Source organism: Quercus lobata, chromosome 1, assembly GCF_001633185.2.
Source record: "Quercus lobata isolate SW786 chromosome 1, ValleyOak3.0 Primary Assembly, whole genome shotgun sequence".
NCBI lineage: Eukaryota > Viridiplantae > Streptophyta > Magnoliopsida > Fagales > Fagaceae > Quercus > Quercus lobata.
The window spans coordinates 11,043,141-11,057,268 of NC_044904.1; the positions used below are offsets into that span (position 1 = coordinate 11,043,141).

A 14,128-nucleotide genomic window follows, 5' to 3' on the forward strand; every position below is an offset into this window, starting at 1 on the left:
ATGTGCTAGAGAAAAGAGTTTTATATTTATGGTTGGTGTAAGAGGGACTACAAGATATATAGCTCTTGAATTATTTTGTAGAAGTTTTTGTAGGATCTCTTTCAAATTATTGAAAGTTCAAATTAGTAATAGCTTAAAATTTTATACTTGAGGAAAGTTGCTTCCAATTGAGATTAAAAAAAAAAGAAGAAGGTTGTGGAAACGCTTAAATGCATGATATTTGCCGTGACTAATCTTATAATATTTGGTACATATGGGACGTCCAAAAGTTTAGGGGAAAAAATTGTGAATTCTCTTTAAACATATAGAAGGAAAGTGTTTTTATCTTTTAAAAGAAATTATTTTTTTGGATCATTATGTTAACTAGTTTGTAACTTATGCATATGCATGGATGCATTTAAAAATAAAAACATTTTTGTTATAAAAATATAAAATAATTAGTTGAATTATTAGAAAAAAAGTAAATGTAATAAGTTACATGTTAAAATTCTTGCCTAAATTTAATACTACTTATAATCTTTTTTTTATTATAATTTTTAATAAGATAGAATGTGTAGTAATTTTTATTGAGTAGATATATAATTGGTTTTCTTTTTTTAATAGTTCGTTAATATTAGACTCTTAATTAGTATTTTCACTATTTTGCACTCATTAACTCATTTAACACAAAAATTAAAAAACTTAAGTAAACACATGACACAAAATTAGCCCATAATTAAAATCTAATTTAAAATTTTATAGAATTTTCTCTTAGTTTTGGTTTTAAATCATATATATATATATATATATATATATATAGAATGACACCATTAGATACATCTGTCCGAAGACCAGGAAGATGTCATGTGGGCTGGGCTGGTCAAAATCAGGTCCGGGTTGCCTCAATTTGATTAAGGCAGGTCCTTTCGGCCCATTTTTTTTCATGGGCAATTAATATTGTACCCATTGCACACGGCTCCACACACCTTCACGATTCTTAAACAAGCCCACAACGTTTTTTGAGTGCTCTGAGGTTTTAAAGAGTCTTTCCACTTGGAGTCAATGGAGAAGATGAGTGGCAAATTCACCTCTGTGGGGTCTCTGTCTGTGGAACCAAAGGGATTTTCCAATGCACGGACTATATGTTTCACTTTTCTCTAACAATTTCAGCCTGTTTTCCAAGTCTTCCTTATCAAATTTCCAAGTCAAGTACCCTGCTAATCTGAGAAACTACATATTATATTATATAAAGGAAGGAAGAAGAAAATAAGTTGTACCAAAACGTTTGTTTTGTTTTTCACATTGACGAATAGAAATAACTTTGTTACTGGTATGCTTCCCATTCTTAGTTCGCACCCACAAAGTTGTTTGTGCATCTTGCATAGTTTTTGAAAAAAGAAATTTCAACATATATCCAAAGATCCAACTGGAGAGGAGTGGAAGGCAGTACAGATTTGAAACCATCCGTCTTATCCACCGGAAAATTTACTCTCTTCCACCCCAATGTTCAATCATTCAGCTTCCCCTTAAATACAAATGGGAGAAACAATAAATTGCAGAGTAATTGAAATTATGTGTTTGATGATTGTTACAGTTGTCAGAATAGAGGAATTTTCATTGTGCCAATATGGAGAAAGGTATTGACAAGGGAACACACACATGTGCATTTGCAAAAATGCTTATAAATTTTGTTGTTTCTAAGCATTAATTATTCATAATGCATGTTTATGACTTGCTGCGATTCTGATTTATGCTATAAGAGAAATGTTAATTTCCACAATATTCTTACAAGAAATCATAAGTTGCATGTTGTTATTGACTGTTATTGGTAAGTAAAAAAATTGTAGGTTTAAATTAAAACTAATTATAACAACTTATTACTTATAATTTGTTGTAAAAATTTTGTGAATATAGTAGCACTTCTCATGCCATAATCCTTTAACTTTCTTGTTATAATTGATCTTTGTTAAATACTGTTGCTATTTCTATAAAAGAAAAATACTTCCATTTTGGCTCTGTTAATCTGTGACATTCAAATTTTTTTTTTTTCTTCTTATTCAACTTATAGTAATGTCCTATACAGCTTTTGATACATGGAGTCAGAGATTGAAAGTGATGGTGATAGGTAACATGCTTATCTAATCATTTTTATTTATTTATTTTTATGAATAAGCAAAAGTGGAACAAATACAGCTCAAAACAACTCAAAGAAACAAGCAGCCAAGCTGCAAACACTAGGTTGATAAAGCAACCCCAAAGAAACCCTAGACACACATAAACCCCAACCCACCTAACCTCAAATACAAAAAACCATCAACTAAAAGGGCATACAGCTCAAACAACAAATAGATCTCCCAAACCCCATGCATACCTTCAACAAGTAGATCTCCCAATCAAAATTTTTTATGTTGATACTAATATCCACATGTTTTGTTGGACAATAAAACCTATAGAACTCAAATAATTCCATATGGAATTGATCTAGAGTACTCTTCAACGCATAAACTGTGACTTTTTCTACCCCTTTTCATGATGTCTCTAATTATCAAATCTTTTAGAGTATTATCCATGCAGTGATACATAAGGTTCGGCTATCATTTTTGGTAAAGCCTCCATTTGCTCCATTTTTTTATCATTCAATACGATGTACTGACTACTTGTATGTACGGAATACATTGGTACAAAAACTAAAAGTTTCATGGTTCATGATTTTCCTTCAGGGCTCCCTATCTCCTATCAATTAGAACCTAACTCCTTCATTCTTTTTAAGGTACAAAATGCCAATTGATCCTTAGCATGTGCTTCTTCATCGTTACTCTCGAGTCACCACAAGAAAATGCAATTTTATTGAGGTTCAAGACATTATCAATATGTAGTTTGAGTTACTGTCACCACATAATTCCATAATCTTTGTTCTTTTATTACAGCTACTTTATCTATTGGAATTAGAGTTCGAATGGTTATAATCTGTTGCTTCTGGAGAAATTTCTTGTCAATTAAAAATACTAATTTTTGGAAGAAGGAAACTCAAACTCATTAGATTGTTGAGGCCTTTCTAAGGAATCATGGACCTCTTGTTATTAGAAGATACAATTATTCAAATATAAAGACAATGAACAAGTCCTTCAATGATAAATTAGGCCAAGGGGGCTATGGTAGTGTTTATAAGGGGAAGTTACAAGACAGATGTTTTGTGGCAGTTAAGGTTTTGAAAGAATTGAAAGGTAATGGAGAGGAATTCATTAATGAGGTTGCAAGTATTAGTAGGACCTCCCATGTCAACATCGTCACTCTTAAGAGCTTTTGCATTAAGGGTTCTAAGAGAACTCTTATCTATGAGCTTAATTATGCCTAATGGATCTCTTGAGAAGATCATATATAAAGGAAATCCTTCAAATTCTAATCACCAATTGGGGTGGGAAAAATTATACAAGATTGTAATTGGCATTGCCCGAGGCTTAGAGTACTTGCATAGAGGTTGCAACACACAAATTTTGCATTTTGACATAAAGCCTCACAACATTTTTTTTGGATGAGAATTTTTGCTCAAAAATTTCTTATTTTGGCTTTGCAAAGATATGCCCTGGAGAAAAGAGTATTATATCAATAGTGGGTGCAAGAGGAACTACAGGATATATAGCTCCCGAAGTATTTTGTAGAAATTTTGGAAGGATCTCTCACAAGTGAGATGTTTATAGCTATGGAATGATAGTTTTAGAAATGGCGGGATGGTGAAAGAATATTGTTGTTAGTGTTAATTTTACTAGTGAGATATATTTTCCACATTAAATTTACAAGCGTCTTGAACTAAATGAAGAATTAGGACTGTCGAGCTTGTTAAAAGGAAGGAGATGAAGATAGTGAAAGAAAGATGATAATTCTAATAGTGTGTTTATGGTGCATACAAACTGACCCCTCAAACCAACCATCAATGAGTAGAGTGGTGGATATATTGGAAGGGAGTGTCGTCTCTTTGCAAATCCCTCCCAAACCTTGTCTTCTCCACCAAGAGATCACCAATAGGCTCTTCTAATGTAATAATACCAATACAATATGATTTTACGCACTAAAATACACCTCTTCCTTTAAGGAAAACATTGACTCTAGGAGGTGATGAACTTTGTGAACTGTATTATTTTTAGCTTGTTAAAGAATATCTTTTAATTTCTTTGTTGCTTAAAATATTTGATGAGATCTGACTTTATGGCCTTTCACAATGACCTTGTTGTTAACCCGTGTAATACATAAGAAAGAAGAAAATGTTTAACAATGATACTATTATAGTCAATAAATTCCATACTCCGTAATTGAAGGGTTTTTTTTTTTTTTTTTTTTTTTTTTTTTTTTCTGAATAATATAATTTAAAAAAAAAAAACTTGTACTACATTTATATAAATGACAAATGCATCAATAATTTTTTGAGAGATGCTACGTCTACAACATTTTTACAACAAATCACAGGTGATTAGTGGTTATTGATTCAAATTTCAAACTAATGCAAAGATTACTTTTTTGCTCCAACAATAACAACCAGTAACAACTTGCCACTTAGAATTTGTTGTAGAAATATTGTAGACATATCATTTCTCTAATTTTTTTTTCTTTTTATTACTTTTATACCATAAATAGATAATTAATCAAAAGGTTTCAGGTATATTCTCCTAAAAATGGATAAGTTGCTTCTCCAACAAAAAGAAAAAAAAGAAAAAAAGGATAAGTTTATATAAATGATCGGTGTAACATTTTTTTTCCTCCTCTTATTATTCTTATAACATATTCAAGATATGATATATGTTTCTGTCTTTATCTAAAAAAAGATATATGTTTCTAAATATTCTCTAAATTATTTAATAAAAAAATCAAGTTCTAAAATGTTTAAACTCCAAAGAATGTTAACGAGGCAACTCACCAGAACTAGCTGTTATGAGAGATTTATATGGATCTTGGGAGTTTAATGTACGAGCAGAAGAGGAATAAGTTAATAACAATAGAATTGGGGATGTGAATATGGGCTTCCCGTTATCCCATATGAACCGCCATTGTTAAAGGACGTTGCTAGGTGATGATGCCGTGAAATCACTAGTGAGCCGCACAGTCCACGCTCGCCGCGACTAGCAACCTGCAAAGAAAAAGAAAGTGTTCTCGTCGTGGGCACCGGTGTGGTGTCGACCAAATACCCTCCGACGATCAAGTTAGTATTGTTCTCAACTCTAGAGTGCTAAAGAGGGTCTTTTTTGCGTACCTTGATTTGCGAGAATATTCAAGCTTTTATAGTAGAAGAAGGTCGACTTTTCCTTTTTGGACTAGAAGTCTTTTCCTTGTAGGACTGTGAAATCCCAAACGTGATGGGCAAATATTTCCTTGTGGAGCGAGTCTCTCCATTAAGGCGGATCTTCTAGAATTGCCCTAGTGCGAACCACCTGATTTTCTGGGATTCCCTCTGATTCTAAACGTGCGTATCAAACATTGTAAGCGGGACTAAGCCTTGGGCCTCTGCTTAATGTCGGCCCTTGATCCTGAATCCGTCAGGCCCAGATGTTGCACAATTTTTTACCCATCAATTGCCCCCTTCACCCTATGGTCCGTCAATGTTTTTAATGGACGGATCACTAGGGTGACGGTTATAGAAATTAGGGGGATGCCGACTATAATTCACGATGATGACGGTTCCAAATGGATAAGCCCGTCAATTGAGATTTATGAAGTTGACGGCACCAAGAAGGGTACAATCTGTTGACGTGAGCTGATACAAGTTGTCAGCATTTATTAGGTATGCCACGTGTCAATATTTAAATGGGCTTTGTATCGGATCGAAGCATCGCTTCGTCTTCCGTGCATCTCCCATATATATAAAGCACAATACTCTTCCATTTCTACTATTTTCAGTCAAGAATCGATTGTCAGAGCGAACCTGTCAACCTTGTCAGAGAACTCCGTCGAGGACTTGTATCCGCAGAACACACCAACCGTCAATTTTCCTCCAAGAGTGGTAAGTTCTTGCTTTAACGTCATAGTCAAGTTACATTTCCGTCCATGCATTTTTGTTAGGCTTATTACAACCGTCAACACTTTTAAACCCGTCAGTCTTAGGTTTTACCGTCGATTTGTAGGAAATGTCTAGTGCGTCAAGTAACCAGTCGGTGGTTCGTGACGGGACGGAATACGAGAATGTATACCCGTCCGGTCATAAAGACCAAGAGAGTCCCGGAGAAGATAGGAGTCCGTCTGCATCCTCTTCGTCCTCAACAAATGAGGATGTGGAGATAGTTGAGATAGAGGGTTCTGACGACGGGAATCAAGCACTAGATTCCGTTGTAGGTGCTGATGGACTCAGGCAGTTCATCATGTTACCAGAGTGGACAGTGCATAGGTTCACATCTGTCATCAGGGAGAGACATTTCAGTACTCTTAGAACCAACTTCCAGATTCCGGATTACATTCTCATCCGTCTATCCTATGTGTCGGAGAAGTGTTACTATGAAGGGGTAGAAGGTGTTGGATTATACGAGCAGGTGTTGAAGGCAGGACTTCGGTTCCCGCTCTCTACACTTCATAGGGAACTCTTGCACTATCTGGGACTGTCCGTCACCCAGATTTCTCCGAACGCCTGAAGGGTCTTCATAGCAATGGAGATTCTTTATGGTGCAATGTCAAATGGAGAAAGGAGATTGACGGTCCGTGAGTTTCTTCACTGTTACCGTCCTGACGAGATTGATAGATCAAGGGGGATGTATAGTTTTGCTAGTCGAAGTCCCTTGTTAAAGATTGTCTTTGAGACCCCAGACTCAAATAGAGACTGGAAGAGTCGCTACTTCTTTCTGGAGGGTGACAGATGGATGAATCGTCCAGGGGAGACGGAGTACATGCCTGTTGATACAACCTGGGGAGTAATAAACCAATCGTGTATGCACCCGTCCAATTTTTATAATACTTTTTCATACCTGTCCATTTTTATATGCATGTTTTGATCGTCTTTCTCTGCAGGTAGACGGCGCCCGCAAGTTAGTCTTGAGGAATTCAGTTTCCTTGAAAAGATTTGCAGAAAAACTAAACCGGAGGAAAGGACCTGGGCTAAGTTGGTGAACCCGAAGACCATACATTGGTACTGTGACGGTCCCGAGCCCACCCAAGCGGCTATTACATACGACGAGCGAGTGCATAGACGTAAGCCCGTCGATTTTACTTTGCCCTTAATTGTATTTAGTTTAACTTTATCCGTCATTTTCTGTAGAGATGGAAGACGCAAAAAGGAGAGCTTTGATTAAATCCCAAGCCGTCAAAAAGAAGGAATCCGGCGAGGTGGTACCAAAGGGGTCGGCTCCAACCACGAAGAGGAAGTCGACATCAAAACCTGACCGTCCGGCTAAACAACCCAAGATCTCTCTTGAGCCAGTCGTCGGCTTGATGGCTGAGGGTGTCAAGACCGTCACCCCAGCTAAGCATGGGACGGGTAAGGGTTTTATGAAGGCCCCGGACTCCAAACAAGAGAGACCTCCTCCACTCCTCCGCGACGACTCCAAGTATGCTTTGGAGAAACTGTCGTCTATTATCACGGCGGAGGACTATGAAGACCTTGGAAACCACTCGACGGAAGCTATGGGAGAGACGGGCCTCTTCGTTGTTGCTCAAGTAAGTTTTGCCCGTCAATTATGTTTTTTTTTTTTTTTAGTACGTGACGGACTCTTTTTGTCGTTTTGTAGTCATTGGTCATGATGAAGGGATTGTTGGATCGATGCCTTAACCGTGAAAATGCTCTGGACCGAGTGCGTGCAAAGGCAGAACAGATGGAGGAAGAGCTTGGTCAACTCCATAAATGGAAGTCCAACATGGAGAAGAAGCTGGAGCTCTCTGAGCAAGCAAGGAAGGAACTGGAGCAGAAGACGGACGAGGCGTCGTCGGTCTTAGAGAAGAAGGAGAAGGAAATTAAAGCGTTGAAGGAAGAGATCCGTCTAGCTAAGGTAGTAGCCGTCCAGGAGTACCGTGACTCAAACTCCTTGTTGAGTGAGCTTGCGGACTCTTTTCTTCAAGGCTTTGATGACTCGCTTCGTTAGATCAAAAAGATCTACCCTGAGCTGGATGTGTCAATGATCAAAGTTGACGACCAAGGCCAGACTTCTGCTATTCCCGTTGCTTCCGAAAATACGGAGGACCTCTTCGGAGACGAAACAGCTCAGGGTGACGGAGAATCAGCTGTGCCGAAGGAGGTTCCTGATGCCGACCCTAAGAAAGTAGATTGATCTTTGTAATTTTTGAGGAGGATCTGTCCCCTTTTTACATGTTTTTAGTAGTTTGAGGACGGTTTGCTTTAGTTTAGCTTTTGTACCGAACAATGTTCTTCTTTCATAATACATTTACGCATATTTTTGTTGTTGCTTGAGTATTTGCATCCGTTAAGGATTTTTTTTTCTCCGTCTTCTTGTATGTTAGTGTTAATTTGGGCAAACTAGACTTTCGGAGGGTCAATCCGATTTATGAATAAGTGAACGGGTCGCATTTGTTTTATGATTTGTCCACTTAAGCCTTTACTGTGGTCCGTCCACTATGTGGGCAGCTCTTTGTTTATCCGTCCACTTTGTGGGTGTTTATAGAACCGTCCGTTTTATGGACAAATTTCAATCGTTTTTGCGGTTCGTCCACTTTGTGGACAGCTTTTATCGAAGGGTGATCTGTCCAGTTTGTGGCGGTTACATCATCTTTTTTTTTTTCAAAAAATATCGTCCAGTTTGTCGACTTATTTCACCGTCATGGTGATCCGTCCACTATGTGGCGGTTATACCGTCCAATTTTTCCACTTGTAAAATATTTCATGTTTTTAATGATCCGTCCACTTTGTGGACTGCTCTTTTACCGTCGTGGTGATCCGTCTACTTTGTGGCGGTTAAACCGTCCAGTTTATGGACTTGAAAGATATTTTCACCTTTTTGGTGTTCCGTCCACCTTGTGGACAGTTATTTTACCGTCGTGGTGATCCGTCCACTTTGTGGCGGTTATACCATCCAGTTTATGGACTTGTAAGATATTTTCACCTCTTTGGTGTTTCGTCCACTTTGTGGACAGTTCTTTTACCGTCGTAGTTATCCGTCCACTTTGTGGCAGTTAAACCGTCCAGTTTATGGACTTGAAAGATATTTTCACCTTTTTGGTGTTCCGTCCACCTTGTGGACAGTTATTTTACCGTCGTGGTGATCCGTCCACTTTGTGGCAGTTATACCGTCCAGTTTATGGACTTGTAAGATATTTTCACCTCTTTGGTGTTCCGTCCACTTTGTGGACAGTTCTTTTACCGTCGTAGTTATCCGTCCACTTTGTGGCGGTCAAACCGCCCAGTTTGTGGACTTGAAAGATATTTTCACCTTTTTGGTGTTCCGTCCACCTTGTGGACAGTTATTTACCGTCGTGGTGATCCGTCCACTTTGTGGCGGTCAAACCGTCCAGTTTGTGGACTTGAAAGATATTTTCACCTTTTTGGTGTTCCGTCCACCTTGTGGACAGTTATTTACCGTCGTGGCGTCTGTTCTTCTGGTTTGTCGGTCCTTTCCCTACTGACGAACCTTTGTAACTTTCCCTGTCTGATCAGCGCCTCAATCTGCTGCTTTAAGTCATAGCAGTTAGCAGTGTCATGCCCGTGGTCCCGGTGAAAGCGACAATACTTATCCCTTGGTCTTTTGTTGGGATCTCCTTTCAACTTCCCTGGGAATGTCAGTGCTCCTTCATCTTTGATTTACATCAATACTTGGTCGATTGGGGCGGTTAATGGTGTGAAATTGGTGAATCTTCCCGTGGGGGGTTTGAAACGCCTTTCATCACACTGATCCCCGGTTCTAGCGACCTTTCGCCCCCTATCTTGCCGCATATCCTCCTGTCTCTCCCTCTTCTTAGGTTTCTCTTCATCGGCCAATAGTGCATCTTCCGCGTTCATATACTTGGTAGCCCTATAGATTACATCCGCCATGGCCTTCGGGTCATTCTTGTATAAGGAAAACAAGAACTTCCCCTTCCGCAGCCCGCTTGTAAACGCGGCTACTAGTATCTTGTCATCCGCTTCATCGATCAAAAGGGCTTCTTTGTTGCAACGGGTTATGTAGGCTCACAACGTCTCGTCTTCTCGCTGCTTTATGCTCATCAAGCACGCCGTGGATTTCTTGTACCGATGTCCGCCAATGAAGTGGGAGGTGAACTGGGCACTTAACTCCTTGAAAGTATTGATTGAGTTTGGCGTCAGTCTGCTGAAACAGACCCTCGCAAGTCCCCTCAGTGTGGTCGGGAACGCCCTGCACATGATCTCGTCAGGTACCCCCTGAAGGTGCATCAGGGTCTTGAAGGTATCCAGATGATCAAGGGGGTCCTTGACCCCGTCGTAAGTTTCGATATGAGGCATTCAGAACTTTGGTGGCAAGGGGGATGAGTTGACGGACGCAGTGAATGGTGAGTCGGTCCTGTTCACTAAATCGTCAAGGTCGGAGGATACCCGCCCCTTGAGGGCGTTCATCATGACCTCCATCTGCTCCTTCATCGCCTGCATCTCCGCGATGATAGGTGGGGGAGTAAGATCTGTGAGAGACGGACGGCTTTCATTTTGCCGCTCCTGCCGGCTTGGGATGTTGCTGTCCTCTAGATGCTCCCTTCCTCTCGGCACTGTCACCTTCCTGGTTTTGTTCCTGAGGATTAGGTCCTACATCCCTTTGACGTAGCTATTCCTCCAAATCATGATTCTGCTTTGTGAGTCGTTCGACCGCCGTCATGAGGGTTTGGACCTGCCTTTCCAGTGCGGTAGATCTTGGCGGTTCGTCTCCTTGGGCGTTGCTGGTGGTGGCCATTGAACGAGTGAGTACCATGCAACTCTTACGTCCGGGAGGCGACAATCTTTTTCGCGATTCCCACAGACGGCGCCAACTGATGATGCCGTGAAATCACCAGTGAGCCGCACAGTCCACGCTCGCCGCGACTAGCAACCTGCAAAGAAAAAGAAAGTGTTCTCGCCGTGGGCACCGGTGTGGTGTCGACCAAATACCCTCTGACGATCAAGTTAGTATTGTTCTCAACTCTAGAGTGCTAGAGAGGGTCTTTTTTGCGTACCTTGATTTGCGAGAATATTCAAGCTTTTATAATAGAAGAAGGTCGACTTTTCCTTTTTGGACTAGAAGTCTTTTCCTTGTAGGATTGTGAAATCCCAAACGTGATGGGCAAATATTTCCTTGTGGAGCGAGTCTCTCCATTAAGGCGGATCTTCTAGAATTTCCCTAGTGCGAACCACCTGATTTTCTAGGATTCCCTCTGATTCTAAACGTGCGTATCAAACATTGTAAGCGGGACTAAGCCTTGGGCCTTTGCTTAATGTCGGCCCTTGATCCTGAATCCGTCAGGCCCAGATGTTGCACAATTTTTTACCCATCACTAGGCGTTTCCGTGGAGGAGGAGGAGGATAGCATGTGAGCCGGTCGTATTTAGGTTCGGCTTAAGCTCCATTTTGGTTCAGGCCCCCGTTTTTCATGGGCAATTAATTGTACCGAATCACACGATTCAAACAATGCGAGACCGAAACAAACTTTTGACAGCTCTGAACTTTTGAAAAAGAAATTAAAAAATGAGTACAGTGAGTCTTTTCACTGCGCGTTAATGAAGAAGATGAGTGGGAAATTCCCTAGTGGGGTCTGTGGCTGTGGAAGGAAGGGATTTCCCAATGCGCATACTATGTTTCAGATGGCTATACCCCATTTGGCCAAAATGGCCAAACACCATTGTTTATCGAAATATATACATATCAATTTACTATTGTTTTGAAAATATATAAGAAACACTACAATATTTTTAAAACTCGAATTTGCTGTGTAACTTGAGTTGATTTTTGAAATAATTGCCGGAAAATTTTTTATGGAACTCGAGTTCATGGAAAACTCAAGTTTCCCAAACTCGAGTACCCAAAAAATGATAGACCCTTACTTATTTTTGAAACAATAGTAAATTAATATATATTTCGATAAACAGTGCTATAATAGCATTTTGGCCTACACCTACCTTGCTCTAATGGTTCCAACCTGGTTTCACAAGTTTTCCTTTTTTATAGTTTCCAAGTCAAGTACAGGCTTGTTAGGGCAACTACATATAGTGGAGGAAGAAGAAAAGAAGCTATCCAAACACTTTGAGTAATAGCTAGATTCTTGTTTTTGAATTGTGATATTCATTTTTTGCTAGTGAATCTGGATTTTTGGGATGTCTTCTGTCTCTCTTTTTGCTTTCTTTCTTCTGTCACACTTCGTTCTGCTTCCCTCAGCTGAAGAAGAAAAGAGCATACACCCGAATTGTCCGTCCTTTCAATGTGGAAAATTCAGTACCATTGGCTTTCCATTCGCCAAAAGCTCACATCCACGGTGTGGATTACTGACAGTTAATTGTGACGAAACAACTCCGACGATCCAGCTGCCACTGGGGCGACGGAGCACAAGACCATATGAAGTTATTAGCATCTCTCACATTAACACCACACAATACGTACGTGTTAAGGACCTTTCGCTTTGGGAATACTTGAATACCAACAAATGTGAATACTTATTGTATTTACTAATTTTACTCTTCCCAATTCTCCATTTATGTCTTTTAAACTCATCACACCCATTCAGACCCTATTTAAATGCAATCGCAGTCTTCGTTTTACTTCCCCTAGAAATTTTTTTAAAAATGAGATGCGGAGATTATAAAATCTACCATACTCATTCAAACAAGGCTTCTCAGAGTTTTCCTTCTGGATGTTCAACTATTCAGCTCCCAGTACAAGAGCATTCACATAAAGATGAACTAATTATAATTGCTGAGTTCGAGCTTGAAGTCCATGTATCGGATGCTTGTAGCAGTTGTTATAGTAGAGGAGGTCTATGTAAACTTCTTGGCAACGAGGGAAAATTTCATTGTAACATTACAGAAAAAGATATAGACATCGGAATAACCCAAAAAGGTTTGGATCTACACATATATTTAAAATGCTTGTAGAGTTCTTTGCATATAAATTTCTTTACATTCTTATGTTATAGTAAATCCTTTACATTCAGGATTAGTGTATTAGAAATACAATTAACTTTGTTACTGGTGGGCTTCCTATTCTGAAATAGCTCACACCCAGAAAGTAGTTTGCGCATTTTGCGTAGTTATAAAAAATAGAACTTTTAAAATACCTCCAAAGACCCAACTAAAGAGCAGTGGGAGACAGTACAATTTTGAAATGATCTCTCACCCTGATATCATGTTACTATGAAACAATAAAACAGAGAGTTTTATAGCAGAGTTTATGTGTTTGATGAATGTTCCAATTGTTATAGTAGAGGGATTATTCATTGTGCCAATTTGGAAAAAGGTGTTGACATGGGAATTTTCAAATTAGCAAAAATTCTTATAAATTTCGTTGGTTTCTATGCGTTTATTATTCTTAATATATGTATATGACTTGCTGCTATTCTGTTCTATGCCACAATCCACATACCACTCTTCTGCAGCACTAGATTTAGTAGACTCAGATTGGCTCCTTTTAGGAAAATAGAAATAGATTGAACTTTCTTGTTATAAAATCCATATCAGATAATTGTAGACCGAAGTTCATTGCTCTTTGTTAAATACTGTTGAGATTTCAAAGAATACCAATTTTTGCTCTGTCAATATGTTGCATAAATTACTTTTTTCTTTTTTAATTATTCAACCAATGGCAATGTTCTTTGCAGATTCTGATACCGGGTGTAAAAGGGTGAAAGTGATGGGGATAGGTAACATACTTCTTTAATCAAATCATTTTTTTGTTGATACTAATTTTTACATGCTTTCTTGGACAGCCTATTCTATAGAACTGAAATGATTCCATATGGAAGTGATCTAATATGTCTTCAACACTTAAACTGTGACCCCATTTTAACCCCTTCTCACAGTGTTTCTTTATCAAATCTTTTAGAGTATTATTCATGTAATGATATAAGGTTTTGTTATCAGTTTTGGTAATGGCTCCATTTGCTCCATTTTTTATAATTCAATACCATCTACTTGTTTATATCAAATCCATCGGTACAATAGCTAATTTTTCATAGTTCATGATTTTCCTCCAAGGCTCCCTATCTCCCATCCATCAAAACATATATCCTTTATTCTGCTTATAATACTGGATGCCAAGTCA

General features: G+C 38.9%; 1 pseudogene; it reads left to right on the forward strand.

Annotated features, from left to right (window-relative positions):
• Positions 1-2,049: 2,049 nt before the first annotated feature.
• Positions 2,050-4,012, forward strand: LOC115994992 (annotated as a pseudogene).
• Positions 4,013-14,128: the final 10,116 nt, after the last annotated feature.